This window comes from Peromyscus californicus, unplaced genomic scaffold, assembly GCF_007827085.1.
Source record: "Peromyscus californicus insignis strain IS unplaced genomic scaffold, ASM782708v3 Scaffold_17__1_contigs__length_78620276, whole genome shotgun sequence".
NCBI classification, from domain to species: Eukaryota; Metazoa; Chordata; class Mammalia; order Rodentia; family Cricetidae; genus Peromyscus; species Peromyscus californicus.
Window position 1 is genome coordinate 68,151,334 of NW_026294469.1, and position 12,157 is coordinate 68,163,490.

General features: G+C 38.3%; 1 pseudogene; it reads right to left on the minus strand.

Annotated features, from left to right (window-relative positions):
- Window positions 1-2,130: 2,130 nt before the first annotated feature.
- Window positions 2,131-12,157, minus strand: part of LOC128112384 (protein SGT1 homolog) — a 56,395-nt pseudogene continuing 46,368 nt past the window's right edge.

The window sequence follows — 12,157 nt, forward strand, 5'->3', positions numbered from 1 at the left end:
TCCTCCAGAGGACAAGAGTTTAGTGCACAGTACCCACCATGGGGGCTCACAACCAGATGTGACTCCAGTTGCAGGCTTCCAATCCCCTTTTGCCTTTGCAGTTACTGAACATACCTGTGGTACATGTATGTACATGCAGGTAAATCACTCATAAACATAAAATAAAAAATAAATACATCTTTTAAAAAGTAAGACAAATCTTTCTCACATAGAAAAAAGTTCCCTATGTCATTTATTTAGGGTCCCATTAAACAGGAGTTGGTAGGTTGGAGATGAATCATGATTGTTTTTGTGTCATACTTTCTGTGGTTATTCATGATTTTTTTTTACACGTCCATTGGAATGGATTTATCTTCCAGTTGGGATTTTTTTCCATTCTTCTGACTCTGTTTGGATATTTTACTTTTTTGTGAATCTTCCTAGTGGGATGTTTGCATGAAGTTCAGCTTTGGGGATTGGTGAAATTTGGTGATGATTATGATGTGGAGTCACTGACATGATTCTGTCTTGGATCAAGGACCAAGGTGGTACTTCTTGCTGATCACCCTGATACCCCGATGGAGTCAAATTCATGATCGAGCTGAATTCCACAAACCCTCTGGGAACACAAGTGCAAGTGTGGGTCCCATTGAACTTCACTAAATGGCTGAGGGCTATAGTCAAAACCTCAAACCCAAGTCACCCTCTGGGACACTAGAATTATAAATTCTTGGTCCTGCAGTGACTGCTGGGACATCAGAAATAAAAACGTGTTCCACACTGACCCTTTGGCCCCAAGTCTCCCAGCTAACTCTGGTCCAACTTGAGCCTATTCCCTAGGCCTGCACTGATACCTAGTCAGAAGTCTGATAGTTTCTTTTTCTTTTTTATCATGAAGTACAATTTTTGAAGAATTTTAAAAGAATAAAAATAGCATTTTTATTTAAATACAATGATGAAAATTTATGGCCAGTATTTTCATTATATCCAATAGTAAATAAGACTGTGAACAGATTACACGGTATAGTTGAAGATGGAAGCCTCTAGTGATGCATGGCTGCTCAAGGCACTGAAAATAAGAGATGACTGAGTGTTTACACCCAAGGGGGACATTTATATCTCCTCTAAGACACAGAGAACATCAAGCAAGAGGAGATAGAAACAATGCGAGACAGAGCCAGGAGATAGGAAGAATGCTGTAAAATGCTACATTCTGGGTATGACAGCCAATAAAATTCTAACTTTACAACAGATAGGGCTGCTCATAATGGCCTGCAATGGACCCACAGAAGACAGGGGCTGTGAATATTTATGCAAGAAACACAGAGGCCCACAGGGCCCTACCCCATCCTGATGAACTATGGCTACTGATGGATTCTAGGAGATGGATAGATGTTATCTTCAGTTGCAAACCCCCACTGGTGAGCCCATTGGGTTCCAATGGATAGCTCTATACCCATGGTTGTAATGGATGACCCTGGTTAAACTCTGAGCCACAAAACAATAGAAAGATGAATGGGGAGATGGAAATTGTAGGAAGGATAGGAGGTGGTAAAGGGGTTGAGAGAGGCTGAGAGCATGAGGGTGGCCATAATCAGAGTCACATATATACATATATGTGACTCTGATTATATATATATGAATCGTCAATGAACACAGTTAATAAAGGGTTTTTGTTGTTGCTGCTTTTAAAAAAAGATACCTCACATGTAGTCTGAAACAGTTTTAGCAAATTAATTTATCTAGTTCTGTTTCCATATCATAGCATTAGGAGGACTGATTTCCTTTTACCTACATCAAATCAGTTGGTACTTGTGGTAGTTTGAATGGAATTGGCCCCCAATAAGCTCATAGGGAGTGGCACTGTTAGGCCTTATTGGAGGAAGTGTGTCACTGTGGGGGTGAGCTTGGAGGTCTCCTATGCTCAAGTTATCCTTAGTTCAGACCACTTCCTGTTGCCTGTAGGATCAAGATGTAGCTCCTTCTCCACTCTCAGCTCCTTCTCCAGCACCACTGCACGCTGCCATGCCCCACCATGATGATGATCGACTAAACCTCTGAACTGTAAGCTGGCCTGATTAAAGGTTTTCCTTTTAAGAGTTACTGTGGTCATGGTGTCTCTTCATAGCAATGGAAACCCTGAGGCAGTACTCAAGACTGCACTCCAGACTCCCTAAGTGACTTGTTCATGGCGTGTTCCCCTTCATCAGAGCCATCTGAATAGATGTACTGAAACAATCTGTTTAAAGCTGCATCACCCTCCAGCTTCTTATTCTCTTTATCTTTGATCTCGCCCACCAATGTATTCCAGTTTCTGATATGATGAGGTGATGGATGCAGGTTCTTTATGACTGCTGTGAGCTAGGTTTTTGTTGTTGGTGATGGTGGTAGTGGTGGTGGTGGTTTGTTTTCGTTTGTCTCTTTGGTTTTTGTGGGCACCTCTCCTGGCCCCTCTGTCTTTTCACAGCCTCCGGCTTTTCACTTTCATTTCAGTTGTTGTTGAAAGCACTTTAGACATGCTCTGTTCTGGCCTGACAGGTTGAAGAAATCTCAATTTCAAACTGTAATCCTCCCCAGAAGGGAGCTTCACCAAAGCAGACATCTCTTTTTCTGAAAATTCCACAGTTCCATCATTCTTCTGATTCTTGATCAAACATGTGATGATTACATGAGATTCCATTTGATACCAGCCATACTTGATTTTTGACATGCAGTCACCTCACAGATTCTGATCCATTCTAAGAATCTTGACACCTTTTAATCCAGATAGTGAAATTTACATCTGCACTAATTTTTGTCCTTCTGTAAAACTTTCTAGAGCAGAAGCAATGTTGGTTTTTTTCCCCCCACAGTATTTATGTGTCCCTTCCTCGGGGGAGGAGTAGAATTATTTGGACTAAGTTCATGAGACTTCTTTACATCAGCAGTAGCATCTCAGTATTTCCCAAGAATTAGACAATAAGCTCTTTGACAGTCATATTGGGCATCACTGGATTCTGTTCTGAAGCCTTAATCAGTTCCTCTAACACTGCGGGGAGGTCCTCGTCGAATGGACACCTAAGGAGCTCTGGAGAATCCACTGAGTTGTTAGAGGCTGAGCTGCTGGTACTGCCACCCCTAAGAGCTGCTGCATGCTTCCACCTGAGTGGTTCTTGCCATAGTTAGTGGAAGACATCTTTCATAGTTGAGGGTTTGGGGTTTGTTTTTGTTTTTTGTTTTTTGTTTTTTTGAGAATAGTTTCCCTTGAAGATCAAGAAACACGCTTTAGTACCCAGGAGATGTCAAAAGATAAAAACCCTGAGTTCATATAAAAGTTAATTTTTAAGTTCTTTTGAAATGACTGAGTAGTGCTTTTATTTATATTCTGTGAGCAATTTAACATTTTGGTAAAGATCGTGGTTTATGTGTAAAGTGTGCCTGTATCCAAATCCCAAGCCTACAGATTGCATCTCTGTTCCCTAGTTACCTCACCTATAAAATCAAAAACTATAGTAACTCATATCATTTATGAATGTTTTGAGGATTAAACGAATTTCTGCACATGGAGCTTTCAGACAAGTGACTGATAGATTGAAGAGCCAGATAAACATTAGCCATTAGCCCTGAATTTTCCATTAACTATGTGTCTTGATAAGTAACCAGAATATTCTTTAAATTCTCACATCCTCTGACTTCTCATTTGTACAGTAATGTAATTTTATGTTTGCAAGTAGATTTTATCTTCAATGCCAACTTTGATTGATTAGTATTAAGTATCTAAATCATAGTACTCTTAAAAAAAAGCTGTGTCTGACTGAGCTTAGCAAGAAAAGATATAGCACCAACCATCTCTGCTACTAAGGATTCAGTAAGAATGATAACATGCACATATGAGCACACACGTATACTGTTTTAATTATATTTTATAAGTTACTCACATGATACATATCCTTTGTCTTCATAGTTGGGTTTTGCTCACTTTCAAAAATATTACTTTTTTCTAGTTCTGCAAAGAATGGCATTAAAACTATGATGGGGGTTGCATTGAATCTGTAGATTTATCCCAGTAGTCCAGGCATTTGCATCATATTAACTCCATCTATATATGAGCATGTGAGGTCTTTTCATCTTTTAGTGTCTTCTTCAACTTCTTTCTTCAATATCTTAGTTTTGCTTTTAGAGGCTTTCCATATCGTTGGCTAGATTTATTCTCCACACATTTTTAGAGCTATTCTGAATGCTGCTGTTTGGCTGTCCAGTAAACCTCCAGAATCTGCCTGTCTTTTCATCCACAGCAGTGGAGTTACAGAAGTGGACCACTGAATCCACCACTTCCATGGATACGGGGGATCCAAACAAAGGCATGGAAAGCACTTTACCCACAGATCCTTCTCCTAAGCTCTATAATACTTTTATTTTGCTTTCTTTTGTTGTGATTGAGACATTTCTCATTATGTAGATCAGGCTAACCTTGAAGTTTTTTTATTATTATAATTTTTAAAAACAACTTTTAAATTTAAATATATTTGATCATATTCTTTCCCCTCCCCAAATTCTATCAGATCCTCTCTTGCTTCCTACCCACCCAACTTCAAGTTCTTTCTCAAAACAAACAAACAAAAAACTAATACAACAAGCCCCCAAACCAAGAAAACAATACAAGAAAAAAACAGGAAAAAACTAAAAAACTGTAGCCAAATAAAAGCACACACACACACACACACAAAACAAAACAAAACAAAACTGTGGGGTCCATTCATGAGGACTGCCCTGGAGTGGTTGATGTACCCAGTGTCACTCTATTGGAGAAAACTGATTTTCCCTCTCGCAGGAGATATAAATAACAGTTCAGTTGTTAAACTTTACCCTAGTGGCTAGGATTTCTTCCTTCCTTCCTTCCTTCCTTCCTTCCTTCCTTCCTTCCTTCCTTCCTTCCATTTCTTTTTCTTTCTTTCTTTCTTTCTTTCCTTCCTTCCTTTTTTTAAAATATAACCAAATAAAATATATTTTTAGACTACCAAAGTCCACCTTCAAGCAGACACTTTTGCCCATGAAGACACCTACTTTACAAAAACAGTTTCTTCATTTCACTTGCCCATATGATGTAATAACCCAATACACTGTTATTCTTGTTCTAAGTACTTTTCTCTTAGATAGATTAATAACAACAACTTGTTTGAAATGTTTTACATTGCTATGGATTTTAGTTTATTGATACAAGTTTAAACTTAATTTTGTTATACTGTATGTATATATATATATATATATATATATATATATATATTCTACTCTCGTTAGAGCTATTATATTTATGTAACTCATTGAAATTATAATAGATAATTAAGAAATACAGATTAATAATTAGTCTTCTATGATAGTCAAACTGTAGCCATGTTAGTTAAGTTTTCTAGGTATATATAGATATATTTCAGATAGATAGGTAATCTTCAAACACTCAAAGACCTACAGAATATAGCATTTAAAATGTTTTAAAAATTTAGACTTTTCTGGACAGTGAGACATGTCTGCTCCTGGCAGCACCAATTTACTTCAGAAAGGAGGATGGGCATTGAAGACACTCTGTATGGAGTTTATCTTCTTCTTGACCAAAATAACCATTCAGTCAAGAAACTGTTCTTGCCTGGACTGCTTTTAAAAAAAAAAAAGCATCGACTGGACATGCAGGACCCATAGAAAGGTGACCACTGAACTTTGCTTAGCAAAATGGTCCTGCTTCTCAGAGGAAACTGCCAGACACTCTACAGGACACAGAGAGAAGTGACTGAGAGACTCTAAGCCTGTGGGCTAAAGACAGAAGCCCCAACTTTACAGAGGAACTTTGGATGACTATCCAGGCTGCCAGTGGTCTCTGTCTACTCTCACAAGACTCCCAAAAGTTGCTTGTATCCTTTTCCCATTTCTCAGGTAATATTATATCCTTCTGAGGTCTTTGATGTCGTTGAAGACTAGATAGTTATAATTTCCTTAGTTATGATAAAAGATAAGTTAGATATGAAACCTTAGACTCACAAATATAGGATAGATAGGACATCTTCTTTAATTTTGCCAAATACAAATAGACTAGATATTATAAATAGACTAGATATTGTAACTATACTTCTTGCTTTATAATTGTTTTGTTATGTGTAGTTTTACTATGTTAAAATTAAAACCTTCCTTTTTGAAAAAAAGTGGGGGTAAGTGCTGTGGATACAGCTCTGTATGCCATGAATGTGTTGCTCTGATTTGGTTGATAAATAAAACACTGATTGGCAGGTAGCTAGGCAGGAAGTATAATATAGGCAGGACAAGCAAAAAAGAGATTTCTGGGAAGAGGAAGGCTGAGTCAGGAGTCACCAGCCAGACACAAAGAACGCGAGATGTAAAAGTACCAGTAAGCCACAAGCCATGTGGCAATTTATAAATTAATAAAAATGGGTTAATTTAAGATGTAAGAACTAGATAACAAGAAGCCTGCCACAGCCATACAGTTTATAAGTAATATAAGTCTCTGTGTGTTTACCTGGGTCTGAGTGGCTGCGGGCCTGGGCAGGACTGGAGAAAACTCCAGCTACAACTTTTGCCTGTGAAGACACCTACTTTACAAAAACAGTTTCTTCATTTCACTTGCCCATATGATGTAATAACCCAATACACTGTTATTCTTGCTCTAAGTACTTTTCTCTTAGATAAGATTAATAGAAAAGACCCTTACTTGAACTTCATTTATTATTTATCCATTTGTCTTCCTTTCTTTATGCAGATTCAGTGTTTTGCCCTAACTGATTTTCCTTCTACCTGAGGAATTATTGTTAACATTACTTTAAATCATTGGAGTGGTTTACTTCTTTTTACTGGTACCCTGGATAATAAACACATGAATACATGTTTGTGGAAATAGCACAGAAATAGAGGCAGGTTGAAAATTGTCAGCAGTAATACCCTCTCTTTCACAGCCTGATGAACAAAATGTAATATATATATGCATATGTGTGTGTGTGTGTGTGTGTGTGTGTGCAATCCACCTGTAATTGTTCTACCATTCTCATATATTGTGTTTTGTTAATTTTTTTAGTCTTCTTTTTGTACTCTGAGTTTCTGGGCATGGACTTTATACTACTATGTCTTCAAATCCACCCACTCTTCCATTAGGGTGTCCTGCTGCTGCTGAGCCCACCACAAAGAATTCTTTATTTCTATCAGAGTGCTTAATTTCTACCACCTAATTTTTTTGTTGTTGTTGTTTTTTTTTTGTTTTTCGAGACAGGGTTTCTCTGTGTAGCTTTGCGCCTTTCCTGGAACTCACTTGGTAGTCCAGGCTGGCCTCGAACTCACAGAGATCCGCCTGGCTCTGCCTCCCGAGTGCTGGGATTAAAGGCGTGCGCCACCACCGCCCGGCTTCTACCACCTAATTTTACATCCTTCCATTTCCAAACTTTCTGCTTATGTCATCTCTATGTTCTCACAAATTGCATTTTCAGCAGAGCCTTTGACATTCTTAGTCTTAGTAATTTTAAATTCTCTTTTTGGTGATTTCAAAATCTATACCATAACTGAATCTATTAGATTCTTGCTTTGGTCCCTTCAATAATATTTTTCTTTAAGAAACTTCTTGTAATTTTATTTTATTATGGAAAACTGGATTTGATGATTATTTGACTAATAAGAAATGAGGCAGCATTCAGAATAGTTCTAAAAATGTGTGGAGGATAAATCTAGCCAAAAATATGGAAAGCCTCTATAAGCAAAATAAGATATTGAAGAAAAGAAGTTGAAGAAAACACTAAAACACTTAGTAGGGTGTTTCTTGTTAATCCATCTAGGAATCTTAATATTTTCTGTGTCTGTTGGTGACATTGGCTATAGATTCCTCTCATACACTTGAGACTAGAGACTAGTTGTCTTGGGCCTTCCAATAACGACAGCTCAGTTAAAAATCTTTTCAGCCACCATCATGCTCATACCTCAGTTTGCTGGTGTATAGGTGAAATGATTATTAGCATTATTATAAAACAGAGGTCTGATCATTTCATTTTTCTTATTTACATTATACATGTCTCCTAATATTTACAAAGTTTCTACAGGAATACAAATGCCCACTGTCTGCCTCCTACTCTCTTTACTAACGTTATTCTAAAGTGTATCTTTAAATTATGGCTCATAGCCGGGCGGTGGTGGCGCACGCCTTTAATCCCAGCACTCGGGAGGCAGAGGCAGGCGGATCTCTGTGAGTTCGAGGCCAGCCTGGTCTACAGCGCGAGATCCGGGAAAGGCGCAAAGCTACACAGAGAAACCCTGTCTCGAAAAAACGAAAAAACAACAACAAAAAAAAAAACCAAATAAATAAATAAATAAATAAATAAATAAATTATGGCTCATACTGCCTTGATTGTCCCCCACCTAGCAAAAACACTAGATGAAGCAGAGTGAGAACTGGAGGATTGCTTAATGACATTGAAGCCAAGCTTTGGCAGTTCCTCCAGGGTAGACATTGTTTATGTAGAGCAAGGCATCTTGAAGCTCTTCCACTCATGATCCCTTTACACCCAATAAATTTTAACAGGACCCCAGTATATTTATATAGTTATATAAAATAGGTATAAATAAAAACACTTGCTGGTAAAATCATAAATATATTTAGTTAAAAATAAAAATACTTAATGTAATCCCTTGGTATGTATATAATTTTATCATTTATTTAATGTTACAGCAGAGTTGCATATTAATAAGAGAGTTTTCATTTACATTTACAGAAAGAATAAAATGTTGACTAAATATTTGCTACTGCCAAACATAGAGCATCTTTGAGGTTTTAATAAGCAAAACAATGTTTTGGTTTTATAGTTATCAAAAATGAGAATGTCACTTTGCATAAATATCTACTATAAAATAAACATATAAGATTAGGAATTGCTGGAAATTCTGTCTAATACTAAACCAAAATTCATTTATCATTGTTACAAAACTCAAGTCAGCAACTCAGACAGTAACTTATTTATTTTTGAATTTTCTGTGGGGTTGGATTTCATGTGGCTCAGACTGACCTTGAACTCAGTTTGTAGCTAAGGGTTATCACAGTTACCTTAAACGTCTAACCCTCCAGACTAACCTGAGATTGTGGCTGTCCTACTGTGTCTGGTGTTATTCTGTGCTGAGAATCGAACCCAGGGCTTCATGCATGCTGCACAAACACTCTGCCAACTGAGCTACATCTCCAGCCCCTTCAAATAGAGATTTTTTTTAATAGAACTTTCTAGAGCTGGGGAGATGACTCAGTCAGTAAAGTTCCTAATGCACAAGGGTGAGGACCCAGAAGTCCCTAGCACCCACATAAAAAGCCAGGCATGGGAACCTGAGCATGTAATCCTGGTACTGGGAATCAGAGCTAGGCGGATTCTAGAGGCTTGCTCGGCAGCCAGGCTAGCACAAACCAAGCAAGCATGTACACATATGAACACAGCCACATGTAAAAGACACACGCAAAAAATAAATATTTCAGAACAATACAACCTAAACTTTTTTTTTCAGTCATAAAAGATAAGGGTAATTTTTATTAAAGCAAACAGAAAAGATTATTTTTAAGGACTTTTTATTTTAAATTATTTTTCATTTTACATACTAACCACAGATCCCCCCTCCCCTCCTCCTGCTCTCCCCCACCTTCCCCCCACCCCGCTCCCCCACCCACTCCTCAGAGGGTAGGGCCTCCCATGGGGAGTCAACAAATCCTGGCATATCAAGTTGAGGCAGGACCAAGCCCTGCCCCCCTGTATCAAGGTTGAGTAAGATATCCCTCCATAGGGAATGGGCTCCAAAAAGCCAGTTCGTGAACCAGGGATAAATCCTATTCCTACTGCCAGGGACCCAACAAACAGACCAAGCCACACCACTGTCGCCCACATTCAAAGAGCCTAGTTTGGTCCCATGCAGGTTCCCCAGCTGTTAGTCCAGAGTCCATGAGCTCCCACTACCTTGGGTCAGCTGTCTCTGTGCATTTCCACATCATGATCTTGACCCCCTTGCTTGTATAATCCCTCCTCCCTTTCTTCAATTGGACTTCAGGAGCTCAACCACTGCAGTGCTTGGCTGTGGATCTCTGCATCTGCTTTCATAAGTTGCTGGATGAAGGTTCTATGATGACAATTAGGGTAGTCACCAATCTGATTACAGGAGAAGGTCATTTCAGGTACCCTCTTTGCTATTGCTAAACATCACCCTTTACAATAGCCACAAGTAATATAAAATATCTTGGAGTAACTCTAACCAAACAAGTGAAAGACCTGTATGACAGGAACTTTAAGTCTTTGAAGAAAGAAATTGAAGAAGATGTCAGAAAATGAAAAGATCTCCCATGCTCTTAAGGTAGGATCGACATAGTAAAAATAGCAATCTTACCAAAAGCAACCTAAATTCTTTTGATCAGTGGTTCTCAATCTTCCTAACGCTGTAACTCTGTAACACAGTTCCTCATGTTGTGGTGACCCTCAGCCACAAAATTATTTTTGTTGCTACCTTGTAACTGTAATTTTGCTACTATTATGTATTGTAATGTAAATATCTGTATTTTCTGATGGTCTTAGGTGACCCCTGTGAACAGATCATTCAACCTCCAAGGATTCATGACTCACAGGTTGAGAAACATTGCTTTTGATATTTAAGTGATGAAAAATGATAGTAGTAAAATATTAACCATTTGTGTTTTCTGTAATTGATCACTATGTGTGAAAGCTGAAAACTTTACTTGTGCATAAAAACACTGAAGTTCAGTTTGTCTCCAGTCTGAGCTGATGGCTCAGATTGGTTCGGGTAGCATTTGTTGATACCGGGTGGTGGGAAGGACTGGGCAGTGCATGGTGTACATACTGTGTGTTTAGAATCAAGGCTACAGTGAAGCCATGTGATGCAATGTAGTCAAGTTCTCTCAAAAACACGTTGGATTCATTATGCATTTGATTTGAATTAATTTTTTGTCATTGTGTATTCAGAAATGATTCCATTTCCCAAGCCCACATGTGGCCATGATCCACAGTTTAAGAAACTGTGGTGTAAAAGATTCTGGCTATTTCCTCCCTTTCCTACTTCCTATCAGAGTCATGAACGATCTTCCTAGGATCATTTTCTTCTAAATCTGGTGGGTTCCTAGTGGAAATGAAAGGGCACATTTCCTGAGACTATGATTCTAAAAGTGTCCCCTTTAAATGTGGCCTCCAGCAATTTTCCAAAACTACCATTAAGTGTTTCAGATTCCTGCTACAGCTATCAAACTAAGCTGGTCTCAGCTTCCTCTCAATTCTTTCTCTCCCTCCCTACTTGGTTTCAATTTTTGCTGCAGTTTCTCATTTCTGATATGTCTATAAAGTCATTGGTTTTCATTGTAACCAGCTTTTTTTCTTGTTATAAAGACAGAGGTAATATGTTTATTTTATTGTTTACCTCTTCACATTTGACACTGAGACTTGAAGTCCCAGGCAAATATTTCCTATTCGATTGTGGGGGTGGCGGGGGAAGAAGCAGCCTTACAGAGGATCCACATGTTTTGGTTGTCTGCATAGATCTGGGCAGGATAACCAGCATCACAGATGACCTACAGTGTACTGGCAAGTTAACTAGAGTTTTCTTCCCACCACTGTAAGTAGAAGACGTTAATGAATGTCAGTATTACATCTGGGTTTCTTTACTGAATTCACTAGAACTTCTGAGTCATCTTCCAGCGGCTTGTTTGTTCTCACTAACAGACTCTTCTGATAAGCTAGAAACTGAGGGAGCATTGCCCACACAATAAACAGACCATTTAGTTTACTTTTCACAAGTGAAGAGTTGGGCATGAATTATCCTGTTTGAGCCATGAGAAAATGAGGTTTGGGACTCTTCTGGATAACTCCTTTATCACACAGAACAAAAATTTAAAAGTTCAGTAGAGGGTAAAGATGGTTCAAAGTTACAGCTAGACAGCAGGGCCAGTACAGCTAGACTTCACTGAGTTCTTACAACTAACATTTCCCAAAGAATCATTTTCCAATATTAGCAGACTGTCAGTAAAAACAATTTCCAATAGTAAATGAAGCATGTTACAGATTTCTGTTTGCAATCAGGCAACATATTCCCATACTGAAAGTCCTGAGAATCATGACATTTCATTGACCACAGAGTTGTTTTTATTCGTTTGGAATTGGTCTTGTTTTACTTTTTCTCACAGCGC